Below are 13,043 nucleotides of genomic sequence, written 5' to 3'. Positions count from 1 at the left end.
TGGCCACTGCCAGCTGTGCCAGGTGGACCATTTTTTAGACCCAGGGAACCTGCTTCTGTATCTGTACAATTGACTTTTTAACATCCACCTTCTGGGGTTGTCGTTGGGATTTTACAAAAGCATGAATTAAATGATGATATAGGTGAAGCATATAATATTCTGTCAGATATGTAGCAGACATGCAATAAATGCTTTTTGAATTTTATGACCAAGCAATCAGGGAATAATTAAGTGTGATGCAGCCAACCTACAGTGGAGCTGCACTAGAGGGAAGAGAATGGAAAACACCGAGGAACCTCAGCTGCTGGTCCTTGGGGCTTGATTCATGGCAGCTTTTACTGTAACCCTAGATTCCTTCCCAGCCAGGGAGCAGGGTGCGCAGGGAGGCAGATGGACGCAGGCTGAGGGCAAGACAGTTTCACAAGTCACCTGCTGTGTGACCTTGGCTGGGTGGCCTACTGCCTAGATCTCTATGTCTTCCGTGTCTATAGGACAGCAGTAAAGACCGTGCCCTCCTCCCAGGATGCAGTGAGGTTAAAACGGGACAGGACCAGGGTGAGGGTCAGTAGAGGTGAGCTGATATCAGAAGAGACCCCAGTGATGTCCCTCTTTAGGGCTGGGGTGTCCTGGGGCACTGGCAAGGAGCAGGGAAGAGGGTCGGGGGGAGAAAGTCAGACAGGCTGAGGACTCCACACATGCAGCGGGAAGGGGCCCAGGAGGGAGGCCAGTGTCATGACCAGGAAGAAGGAGAGGAGAAATGAGGTCCAGTGACCCCCAGACCCTCCATCCCAGGTAAGTCAGGACAGTTGGTCACTTAAAGGGCTTGACTGAAGCAGCCCAGGGAGAAGCTCAGCCCAGCCAAGAGGAAGTACTGGAGAAACAAGTGGTGCGTCAGAGGGGTCCGAGCATGGAGAGCTAAGCCCAAGGAGAGCGTTTCAGAGCCCAGTCACTGCTCAGATCAAGAGCTCAGCAGAGGGTATTTGCTTATAAGGGCATCTCATTAGCCACCTCCCTCACCTTACACATCCCCAGCACCCTGCCTGCAAGCTGGCTTACATGGATGTTGTTTCCAAACTGGTGAGTCCCCTGCCATGGGACTGTCACCAAGAGGGGAGAGGCTGTAAAAGCCATTGCTGCCTCTGCCCAACTAGATAGAGGGCAGAATGAGGAAACTGAGGCATGTGCCTACCTTCCAGGTAAGGAGGCACTGATGGCTGGAATTCTCAGAGGGATTTGTAGTAACATGGAAGTGTTTAACTTCACAGTTTAAAGAATGTGACTATGATTTCATAAACCATGACAAGCAGTAATAAGCATGATGACAGCCAGCCATGCTGAGCATGTGCTGGGTGCCAGGCACTGACGGGTTTCATCTGTCTGACCCTCACAGCCTGTGTATGACTCTGTGTCCACTGCATGTCAGGAACCTGAGGTTTGGAGAGGTCAGTCGGCTGGCGCAGATCACCTGGAGCAACAAAAGAGCTTAAGGGCCTAAGTCCCAGGTTCCACTCTTTATACCCAAGAACTTCCTGGGCAGGGGGGGCGCCCCCACATGAAGGAAGATGCATAACCCAAAGGAGGAGGAGAACCTGCCAGAAGGCCAGTACCTAACCCCACAGCCCAGTGCACCTTGGGGCACAGTCTAACCAAAGGCTTACCTTTAGCACCAGCTGTAGTCAGTGAAATCCAATCTAAAATAAAGCCTTGCCTAAGCCTTTTTGTGTTTCAGTTACAGTCATTAAAAGTAAAAAAAAAAAACTAGATGCAAAGTCATTGGCCTTATGCTCCTTGTACTTCAGCACCCAAAGGCACATTTTCACATTCTGCATTTTTCCCAGTTCAGATAGTCATCTCTGACAATTGGTAAAGAACTCTTCTTCAGCCTAAGAAACTTATTTTTTTTTCTATCTCTGCAAAAACAGGGTGTGTAATTATAAGAACTTAATTATCAGCTTTTTCAAAAGAATCGCTGTTAGGCTGTGTTTGTGGTGTTGGACTTACTGAAAACTCTACCTGTTCGGTAGAATAATTACCGTAATCAATCACACTACTGAGTGAGGACCTTTTTTCTGAAAGGAAACAAAGCAACCCTTTCTTGATGACAAATAAGTCAAGGAATGGGAGGCAGGTAGCTGAGTGGTCTCAGTCACAGGATGACAGGTCCTGCCCTGCCTAGCTTTTGACCTTGGTCAAGTCACTTAATATATCAGAGTCTCAATTTTCTCATCTGTAGAATGGGACTGAAATGTCTTCCCTCACACCATCCCATTAAGTCAGCGAAATAAGGCATGTCAAAACAAGTCCCAGAGTGTCTGGCACAAAATAAGCACTCACGGGGCTCTCTTGTCCCCTCCTGGGGTGAGCTGGGAGCTCTATTCTCTCACTTTATTTCTAAATAAAAGCCTGTACCTTGCTCTCCTAAAAAAAAAAAAAAAAGCACTCACTACCTGGTAGCGTTATTTCTATTTGATATCATATTATTTCATTGAATTAAGATAACGGACTGTGCATGTTCTTAGCAAATCATTAGCTCCTCTCCCCATGTTCTTGCTCATTGCCCAGATAAAATGTTCACATCTTACACCTGAGGATGTCCCTCCTTTTCCCTAGGAGATGCCGGAATCATTAAGCTCAAAGAGACATGAAAAGACTATCAGCTTATGTTCTTGGGCCTCAGCTTCCCAGCTATAAAATTGGCTGAACATCTATCTCTACCTCACTACTTGCTGTGAATATGGATGAGAGTGTATGAAATGTCCTCCTTGGTGCTCAGCACATAGTTGCTGTTCCACAAATGAGCTTTCTTCCATCTGGTACCCACACAAGCCACTCATTGCTTTCTGTGCTCCTAAGAAGGAAGCAAGGCAAAGACCTACATTCTCCTTGTTGGAGCCGAGAGGTAAGCTGACCTCGCTAAGGTCGCGCCGCAGGATAAAGCTGGAATGGTTAAACTCGGTCTCTGGGTTCCTCACCGACGCTGTTTCTGGAGCTCCACAATGAACGGTCTCATTCATTCTCTCAGCAAAAACCTGAGTGCTTCCCAGGAGCCAGGCTGTCTTCAGGTCTAGTTTACACCAACAATCCAGGCTTGGTTTACTGAGGCCTGACCAAGGGCAGGGCAGCAGACAGGGGTCGGGGCAGCTTCTGTGTCTCCCCATCCGGTGCCTCCTCCTCTCGCTTCCCTGACTATTCTTCCTTCTCTCCTCTCCAGGGCTTCACCACCTGCACAGACAGCCACATTCTGCTGAAGGTAATAATCAGGGTGTCAGCTTTAAATACCAGTTAGCTCAAGAGACAGAACCTACTTGCCAAGCCCCCTACTCCAGAAAAAGAAAAAACAAGAGGATAATTCCAGTTGAGCAAACCCCTAACTGTAGCCCATGATGCCCAGTCTGCAGCACAGTTACAGCGCATTCGTTTATTCACTCAATCATTCATTCTCAAAACAAATATTTATGAGCATCTATCTATTAGGTTTTAGACATCGTTCTAGGTCAGAGGTCAGCAAACATTTTCTGTAAATGGCAAGATGGTGACTCTGTAAGGCTTCGTGGGCCATGTGGTTTCTGCAGCCACTTCTCAGGGCTGCTGTGTATCATCGATGATACATGAACAGGGGTGGAGGGGGCTCCAGGAAGACTTTATCTACAGGAACAGGATGTTGGGCTGGAGCCTGCCCGCCCCTGCTCCGGGCACTGGCACAGAGGGAGGAGACCCACCCAGTGCCCTCATGGGGGTCAGAGAATGAGAGGAAGGGAAGTCACGACCGTGCGCTGCCATCAGAGACAGGACACAGGGAGCCGTCAGGATGACAGCTTGTGGTTAGTTACCTACAGAGCACCAACTACCTGCCAGAAACTTGACCTAAGTTATTTCATTTATTTTTCCAACAACGCTGTGAAGAAGTTGTTATTTGTCATCATTTACAGAAAAGGGGGCTCAGATGGGTGAAGTGGCTTGGACCAATGACAGTCACCGATGGAACCAAGACTTGAATGCAGTCACCTCTGACTCCAAAGCTTGCTCTCCTGGGCACTGCTTCCCGTGCAGTCTGGAAGGAGGGAGGCAGCTGCTCGGTGTGGGGGGGGCACAGGAAGCTTAAGGGAGGGGTGATACTTCAGCTGCATCTTCAAGGACTTGTCAGATTTCCCCAGACAGGAAGGTGGAAGGGCCGTTGGGGGCAGGGGGCAGGGGAGAGCAGACAGGCTTCCAATGGTGAAGTACATTTTGAATGTTACCTACCAAGTGCTGGGCACTGTTACAGCTGTGAAGAAAACAAAGTCCCTGCCCTCACGGGGGCTGACACTCTTGTGGGGAGAGACCTACAATGAACAAAAGAAAATATAATATGTTAGAAGGTGACAAATTCTCCAAAGGCAAAATAAAACTGCTAAAGACAGAGGAAATGATCAGAGAGGTCAGCTTATACATGGAGCACCTACTGTAGGTCAAAAATTTTACCTGTTATTCCATGAAGAGCTGAATATAACATAACATAACTTAACATAACATAACATAATATAACATAATCTATATAGAGCTGACACTGGAGAGAAGGAATGAGGGAATGAGACACCTGGTCCAGGCAGTGAAAACAGCATATGCAAAGGCCCTGAGGTTGAAGCATGCTTGAGCAGCCAGGAAGGGTCAGAAATAAGGCTGACCTTCCATAGCCTGAGTTTCACCATGCTGCCTCTGCTGCATAGACCCAGGTGTCCAAGGACATATTGGCTCAGATGGCTTCACCCAGGAATGGTAAGTAGCCCCAGCACCCCCATGCCCATTGCTGCACTGCCACCAGGGTGAGCTGCACTGAGAGGGGAGCCACCCAAGCCCAACTAGGAGGAGAGTCAGTGTATGCCCTGCCCTCAGGGCTGGAGGCCACATCCCACTGAGAAAGAGCAGGCAGGGGCAGGGCTGGCTTCAACCTGTCCAGGTCTCACCAGCTGTCACAGGGAGAGGTAAAACAGGGAAAAGAGCTCTCTTTAGCACACACATACACACACACCAAGAAACATTCATCTCCTAGTGAATCCTAACTGCAAAAAGCGAAGTCACCAACAGGTCCATAAATAAAATACCACATTTGTCTTTTCGAATCCATTCTGTTTTCACTCTTTCCCAATACTACAGGCAGATGTGCGTAGAGTAGAAACAACCATCTAGGGTTCCTTATTCCTTTATTTTCAGTAAATAAGCATTTATTTATCAATTTTTTAATCAATTTTATTTATTTATCTATTTTTTTGCCCATTAAAAATTTAGTTCTCAAAAATTATTGCAACTATGGTCAGAAATGCAAGAGTCAGACAAAATTAATTGGTTTTTATTTCTCGCTCTGCAATGGCACATTTGTGAGCTTCCTAGGAATGAAATGCAGCAGCTTTTGGTCACAAGCTAAGAGGTCCCACCCACCTCCCTGATTATTATGCAGATTGCTTTTCTGAGGCTTCTGCTCTGTCGGGTTAGGTAAAGCAATGTGGGGAACAAGGGGTGCAAAGAAAGGGACACATTTTAAATGATGGACATGGAGTTTGCTGCCAATCTGTTTCTGCATAAATCCACGTATATGTCATAGAAATCTGCAAGGAATTTTAAAGAGATAGGAAATGATACATTCTTTTGATAATATCTGGATGCCAGAAATAAGTTTCCAGACCTTGTCCCAAGCAATGGGCCCAAAATGTATCATTACCCTTCAGGGCTGCTAGCTGAAGGACTTGGGTGCCGGAGAACATGTGTGGTAGGATTTGGACTATAGTCAGAAAGAAGAATTTAAAACACTCACTATCTCAATTCTTCTCTCTAAGGGCAAGAGCAGGCTGAAGGGATGCCAAAAACTTTAGCTGTAACTGTTTTTCTCTTGTCTTTTTATTTAAAGGAAAGCTATCATAAAGGAGCCCCGAGCTTTTCACATTTTCCACTTTCATTCCTTTGTACATGTGGATCTTTTTGCCTTAGATACCCTTTCCCACCATTTCTGCATAATGAACTTTTCATTCTCCTTTAAACCCAGCTCAGAATTCTGTTTAGAACATGGTGAGTTAACTCCTAGTAGATATCAGTCCTCCCAGAAATAAAACTATAAACTATGGACAGATACAAATAGCAACTACACTGAAGATTCTGGAGACCGATCACAAGCAGCACGTTTTGGAGAGGAGTCAAAACGCGGGAAAGACCAGCATGGGGCGAGTCCCCATCTGTGCGGCTTTGCTCTGACATGGACTGTGGTCCTGGATGCCCGTGAGGCAACTGAAGCTCTGAGAGGAAACCCACCACCCCGATGACCTGAAGATCAAGAGCACAGGGTGGGTTGCAGTGCCAGACAGTGAGGGGAGAAATCCAAGAAGGCAGAGATCGGGGGAAGAGGAGCTCCCAGTTCTGTGTGTGAACTTCGTCAAAGTGTCTGGCTGCCCCCTTGATCTATGCATGCATGGGGAAGACTCGAAGCAGCCCAAGTAAGGATTAAATGCTGACACTGGAGAGAGCCGAGCTGCCACCCGCCACAGGCAAACCGGAGATGCCAGCGTACTGTAACTATGTGGCCGCTAAAACAAAAACCTCAACCTTCTTGGGGGGAATATAACAGAAATCAAGAAATTTCCACAACATAATAATCAATGTGTTCAGGATAAAATCCAAAATCATTCAATATATGAAGAATGAGGAAAATGCAACCCATTTTCAAAAGAGGAGAAAATCAACAATGGTAAACCACTGATGACTCTATTAGAATTATTAGAAAAAAATTATACTTGCGGTCAGTGAGGTTAGAGAAAATATGCTAATGAATAATATAGATAGGAACTATCAGCAGAGAAATAGAATGTGTGTGTGTGTGTGAGAGAGAGACAGAGAGAGACAGAGAGAGAGACACCCCACCATGCTAGGAGACCTGCCTCAGCTTGCCAAGACCAGAACCATGACTGGGGAGGAGCTTCCTGGGCTCAGAAGCTGTCAGAGTCCACGGGGTTGGCGCACACACCTGAGTCGTGCTCTGTTTATTCCCTGAGACAGGGGCTGCGCTGCTTGTGAGGACGCTCTGGGGGGTCATCAGGAGCCCACTGAAGGCAGGGCAGGGCCGGGAGTGGATGGATCAGCGTCAGCAGCAGAGCCTAGGGGAGACCGGCAGACCAGGGATGACACTGCACCAAGTCTTCTTGTGGCGGGAAGCACTTGACATAGATGTTCTCGTTCGCCAAAAACTATAGCTGTGTGTGTTTCCAAGGCTTTTCTCTTGTCTATTTAAAGGAAAGCTATCGTATGGGAGCCCCGACTTATCACATTTTCCACCTTCATTCCTTTGTACATGAGGATCCTTTAGCCTTAGATACCCTTTCCCACCATTTCTGAATAAGAAACTTTGCCTTTTCCTTTAAAATCCAGCTCAGAATGTGTGTGTGTGGAGGAAAGCGTGACTTTTACCAACAATCCCGTTTCACAGATGAGAAGTCTGAAGTCAGAGGCACGTCACTCCTCTCAGCAAGGTGCCCCTGTGGGGATCAGGGGTGTGCTCAGAGGGAACCGAAGGCCTTCGTGTTCGACCCGCCTCTCTTCTCCAGGGTGACAAACCAATGGCAGCATTGTCTGTGTGGGTCTTGACATGGGAAATGGTGGGAAGCACCAGGGCAATTAATTCAATGGGGTCACTCCCTGGTCAGTGGTGGAGGGGGATTCAAACCCCGGCAGTTGGGCTCCCAGCCCCCTCCACGGCACGGAAAGCCCTGCTACGCACATTCCTCAGCCCGAGCTCTCCGTCCATCTCATCCCGGCTCTCCTGGCCTCCAGCAGGATGCAGTCAGCCGTGACCTGGCTTAGCCCTCCCGCAGACCTGATGGGGAGACACGATTCCACCCACCGTATACACGGGGAGGTTGGAGCGCGCTTCATCCCCTCTGCCCACCTACAGAACCTGGTCCAGGCAGCGCCTCCTCTGCCTACCCACAGCAGGGGCCGTGGCGTTGGGGTGGATGGTGGTAGGTTCCAGAACTTCCTGGGGTCTTTGGTCAGGGGCTCCTTTGTAGGCCTGGTGACCCCGCCTCACCCAGCCTTCCAGGCTAGGCTTAAAGCCACCCTTTTGTCCCACCCCAGAGAGAGAGAGCGATTCTCTCTTCACGCCCACACTTCCCTGCAGCAGCTCCTCCTGGAATTGCAACTGGCTGTGAGTCAGCAGCATCATGTCCTGGAAATGACTTTGGAGAGGAAGGCCTGCAAGCGGGGGACCATGCCCAGGGTTGGGATTTGTTGAGTGGTAGAATGAGCAGAACTTGGAGATAAAGTGGATGTGGGAGTAAATGTTGGAGGAAGGAGGCGTGAATACTCTCTACGCTCTGGTAAAAGCAAAGATGGAGGATGGCACGGTTTGCTGAGGTGGGATGGATGATGGCAGCTGGAACATGAGTGGAGGTGACAGTTAGAAGTGCCGTGGAAGCAGGAATCCCAGCAGAAACACCAACGATCTCACAACAGAGAAATCTTGCCAAGTAATTGAAACCTTCAGAGGCAGAGTCACCTAAGTCCCTTTGCCCTCAAGGCCAGCTATTACATTTCTGTCACATCTTAGCTGATGGAAGCACCTAGAAGGAAAGGAAACATGCCCTCGTGAAAGCCCTCAGCATTGCTGGGAAACCACCCTCTCTTTTGTTTCCAGCCGAAGCCTAAGGGACGTCCTGACTGAGGGAGAGGGGACGAACCAAGAGGGGAACAGGACGGGGGACAAATGCTAACAATATCCGGTGTCCTGAGCTGAGCAAAAGGCCAGACTTGGAGTCAGGAAGTCTGGGCTCTGGTCCCGGTGCCACCTCTAATGATGGCCCTATGCCTGGAGTGAACTTCTTCAAGCCCCATGGAATGAATCCTGCTTCCCTGGAAACTTTCTGCTTGTTTCAAGGCCATTATCTGTGACACTTGTCCCATTCTCAGCAGAGTCAGACATTTTCTTCATCACTCAGCATCCTGCTCATTCCTCAATTAGAGCAGCTGCCACATTTAATCATGATCATTCCTGGGCAGTGCCACAAAGCAGAGAGAACCAGGAAATCAAATGGCTTGAGTTCCTATTCCCAACTCTACATTCCACTATGTATAACCTTGTGGAAGTCCCTTTTCCTCTCTGGGTCTCTGTACCCAATTGTTGTGAGAAGAAAAATGAATTTATTATAATAGGCTCAAATTGTTGAACTAAACTACAGGGTCTGTGAGATCAGTAACTGGTTTTGCCTTGTTCACTAATATATCCCTGGGGCTGCCACATACAGTTGCACATGTTGTGCACTGCACTATTCCAAAGCTTCCTTTGTAGAGACTTTCATGTGAATCATGGCCCCTGGAGTTGTACAGTACATCCTCCCTGTCAGCAGAGAGCTTGGCATTGTTCTAGGTACTGTCATCAGAACCAATTCCTGCTCTTACAGAGATTATAACATAGTTTGGGGTATGGAGAATACACAAGACAATAAATTAAATAAGCTGCCAATAAATAAAATAGGGTGATGTGATATAGAGTGACTAGGAGAGGAAGATCTCATGGATACACTGACATGAGCTGAGGCATGAATGACAGCTGTGCAAAGAAAGTGTTACAGGTGTTACAGGAAGATGTTATAGGAAGTGTTACAGGAAGAAAACAAAAGCAAAGGTCCAGGGGCAGGCATGTGTGTGTGTGTGTAGAAGTAGATAGAGGGCAGCATTGTGGGCATGCAGGCCCAGGTAAGAAAGGCATGCCCCTCTATGTGCTCCTTGAAGCCACAGAGGATTTCCTTCAGGGGCTGTATGTGCTTGATTTGTTATCTACAAAGTTTGGGGGTGCAAGCAGGTACCAGTCAGGAGGCTGATGCAGTCTTCCTAGCTGGAGATTAGGGCCACCAGGTCCAGGGAGCGATCCTGGAATTGGAGAGAAGAAAAACAAGCAGTACAGATACGGGAAGTAGAGGAAGCAGTAGACACAAATGGACTGGATACAGAAAAGGAGAATTGAGAATGGCTCTTATCATTGGGCAGATGGGAGCTGCCTATGGAGACAGGAGGACTGGGAGAGGGATGGGTTGGGGGGGAGTTGGCCGTGTCTCTGAGGCAAAGTGGAGATGTCTAGTGCTCAACCCATGCTCAATAAAACTTGTTGGATGAATGAGTAATGAATGAATGAGTGAATGAATGAATGAATGAGGTTCAGGGTCTCTGTGAATGGGGATAATAAGTCTCCTTTTGTGAAAAACAGTGAGCCACGGAGGTCATGGATAGAGAAAGTTGCCTCTGATGCTGCTGTACAGAGGGACAAGTGGTCCCTGTGGTCTGACCCCATTTGTCCCCTCCACCCCAATGTTTCTCTGGCTGTCCCAGAGCTTCCTGCATTCCATCTCCAGGTTCCAAGCACTTTCCAAGAAGAGTGGCTGCAGCCGCCTAGGGATGGCTGATTCCCTTCTCAGCCAGGGAGGCTCTGCCCCATTCCTGGGGAGCAGAGTCAATGGCTGGGCCTCTGAGCTGCTGAGGGCACAGAGGCAAAGACTTCAGTAGCAAGCCCACTGATTCACCATCATTGACTATTTTGGTGTGTGTAGTGGCAGCAGGGCGGGGACAGGGTCCCACTGAACCTGGTGGATGGGAGAGGGCACCCCTGGTGGCCCCGGGAGGGCCAGGCACAGGGCAGGGCTGCAGCTCTCTGCCTGTGCTTCCCCCCCATCTCCTTTACCCTGCTGCTCTCCACACTCTGCTCCCACTCTCCGTTTGGCCTTTTCATTCTCTGGCAGGTGTTGTCTCCAAACCAAAGTTGTCTGGGAACACGGAGGATATGTGAAAATGTCAGGGCTCTCATTTCTGTACCATTTCATTTTAAATGCTTTTCGGAGAGACCTGGAACTTCACAAAAGAGCTGTAGGACCAGATAGACTCAGGTTTGGATTCTGGCACCATTAATTACAAGCTGAGCCACCTTGGGCAAGTTGCCTCCTGTCTCTGAACCTAAAGTTCCTCACCTGCAAAATGCACTAGCAATGAGGCTTGAGTATTTTCCAGGAATAGCCCTAGACTCCAGCACAATGTCTGGCTCAGAACAGAGGCAGATTAAACATGAATGCTCTTTCTCCTAGAGGAATGTAAGACCAAAGACCACAGGAAGTTCACTTCACAGATTCAAACACCCACTTTGGAGACACTCATTCACTCAGGAAGTACGTACAGGTGTTGCTGTAGATCACGTGGTGAGCAAGATGTGGAATTTTAGCCCTGATAAAGGAGGGACATGTGAATGTGCAGAGAGGGCTATGCAGGGTGACCTGGAAGCAGGGTGACCCCACACTCAGCCACAGTCAGGGAGGAGCTGAACCTGAAGGAGGAGGAGGAGCTCCCAGGCTCAAGGAGGGGATGTGACCTGCTCTAAGGCAATTGAGAGCATCCAGCTTAGAGAAAAGGAAGCACACAGGACAAGGAAGAAGCAGGAAGCATGAACAGGGCGGGGGCGTGATGTATCAGAGGGCTGGGCAGAGGCAGGCCACACACAACAATACTATTTAATTTAATGAGTGTCCTGAGGGCACTGGCAGCAGGGCTGGGCCATAGCAGGAGCGCGTGATCAGATTTCTGGTCTTCACAGGGAATGAATTACAGTGGACACTGGGTGCAGCAGGGAGTGCTGAAATCAGGCAAAAAATTAAAGCTGAATCCCCCTTCCTCTCTTGAGCCCTGGAATCAGACACACCTCAATTTAAATATCAGTTCCACCACTTAAGATTTAGATGAACTTGGATAAGGCATTTGACCCTTCTAAGTCCTGGTTTCTCCTCTGTAATATGGGAGGACTTAGAACTTGCATCTGAGGGCTATTATAAAACATAAAATAAGGTAATCCGTGGATAGACGCTGGCACAGACCAAGCTCTCAATGAATGGGAGCTATTAGCATCGCTGCCTCTTGCTCCCCATCACGCACATAAACACCTGCAGCCCTAACATACCCCTTGGACGTGCAGGTGAACCCCTCCCCATTTTTACAGGCAGCTCCAGTCAGCCACTGCCAGCAGCCCTGTATTGAGGTCTGAGTGGCACAGTGCCTCAGAGGATTTGTGCTGCAGCCTGGCTACCTAGCAACGGCATCAGCCTCTGCAGCGCGGAGCTAGGCTGCAGCTGGCACAGTCAGGACAAAGGCGGCAGCAACGACTCCCAGCTGGGCCTGGGCCTGCAGGAAACAGGGCCTTGCCTGGGGCAGGGCACAGGCCCTCCCAGACTCTAGCTCCAGGGAGGCCCCCTATCCCCGCTCTAACTCCCTCTTTTTCCCCAGGAGGCCCACACCCCTCACAGTCCCCTGGGCCTTCTTAGTCCACCTGTGCCAGCTGTCTGCCAGAGTACTCTGTGACCTGCTGTATGCTCACAGTCTTCAGGGCACCGTGTGTCCCCAGTTTACAGCTAAGGACACCGAGATGCAGAGAGGATGAACATGCAGAGCTCCAGTCTCTAGCTGCAAGCCCGCTCTCCTGCACTGTGCCAGGGTGCCTCCTTCGCCCTATGCCTGGCCCCCACCCTCTGCACATCTTTCCACCCGAAGAGCCCAGGGCTCATCGACCACCCGTGGGTGAACCACGGGCACCTCCCTCAAGATGGTCAGAACTAGGCTCCTTGTCCTCCCCTACCCAGGGCCCGCTCCTGCTGGGGCCCTGCCCCAGTGATGGCCCCAGCTCCACTGCGCAGTGCCTAACAAAGTAGGTGTCACCACAGCCTTTCTTGTTCTCCTGGGCTTCAGTGTCAGTCACCAAATCCCAGCAACTGTCCCCTCGCCCCACGTCTCCTCCCGCTCTGCTGTCCAGCTGGCCTGCTCACAGCCACCTGGAAGGTGGGCTCAGCCAGCTGGGCCTGCTCTCCACCTGCAGCTCCCTCCACAGACCAGGGCGGACCTTGGCATTCCTGGCTGCCACCCCTATATGGCTCCCCCCACCACAGTTTGAAGCCCAAACTCCTTAACAGGGCCTGTGAGGAGCCATACAATCAAGTCCCATGCCTGCTGCTCATCACACACAACCACACACTCTCACAAACATACTCACAGACATTGAC

This window comes from Manis pentadactyla, chromosome 2 (assembly GCF_030020395.1).
Source record: "Manis pentadactyla isolate mManPen7 chromosome 2, mManPen7.hap1, whole genome shotgun sequence".
Lineage (NCBI taxonomy): Eukaryota > Metazoa > Chordata > Mammalia > Pholidota > Manidae > Manis > Manis pentadactyla.
The sequence above is the reverse complement of the archived record's forward strand: the minus strand, read 5'-3'. Positions refer to the sequence as shown.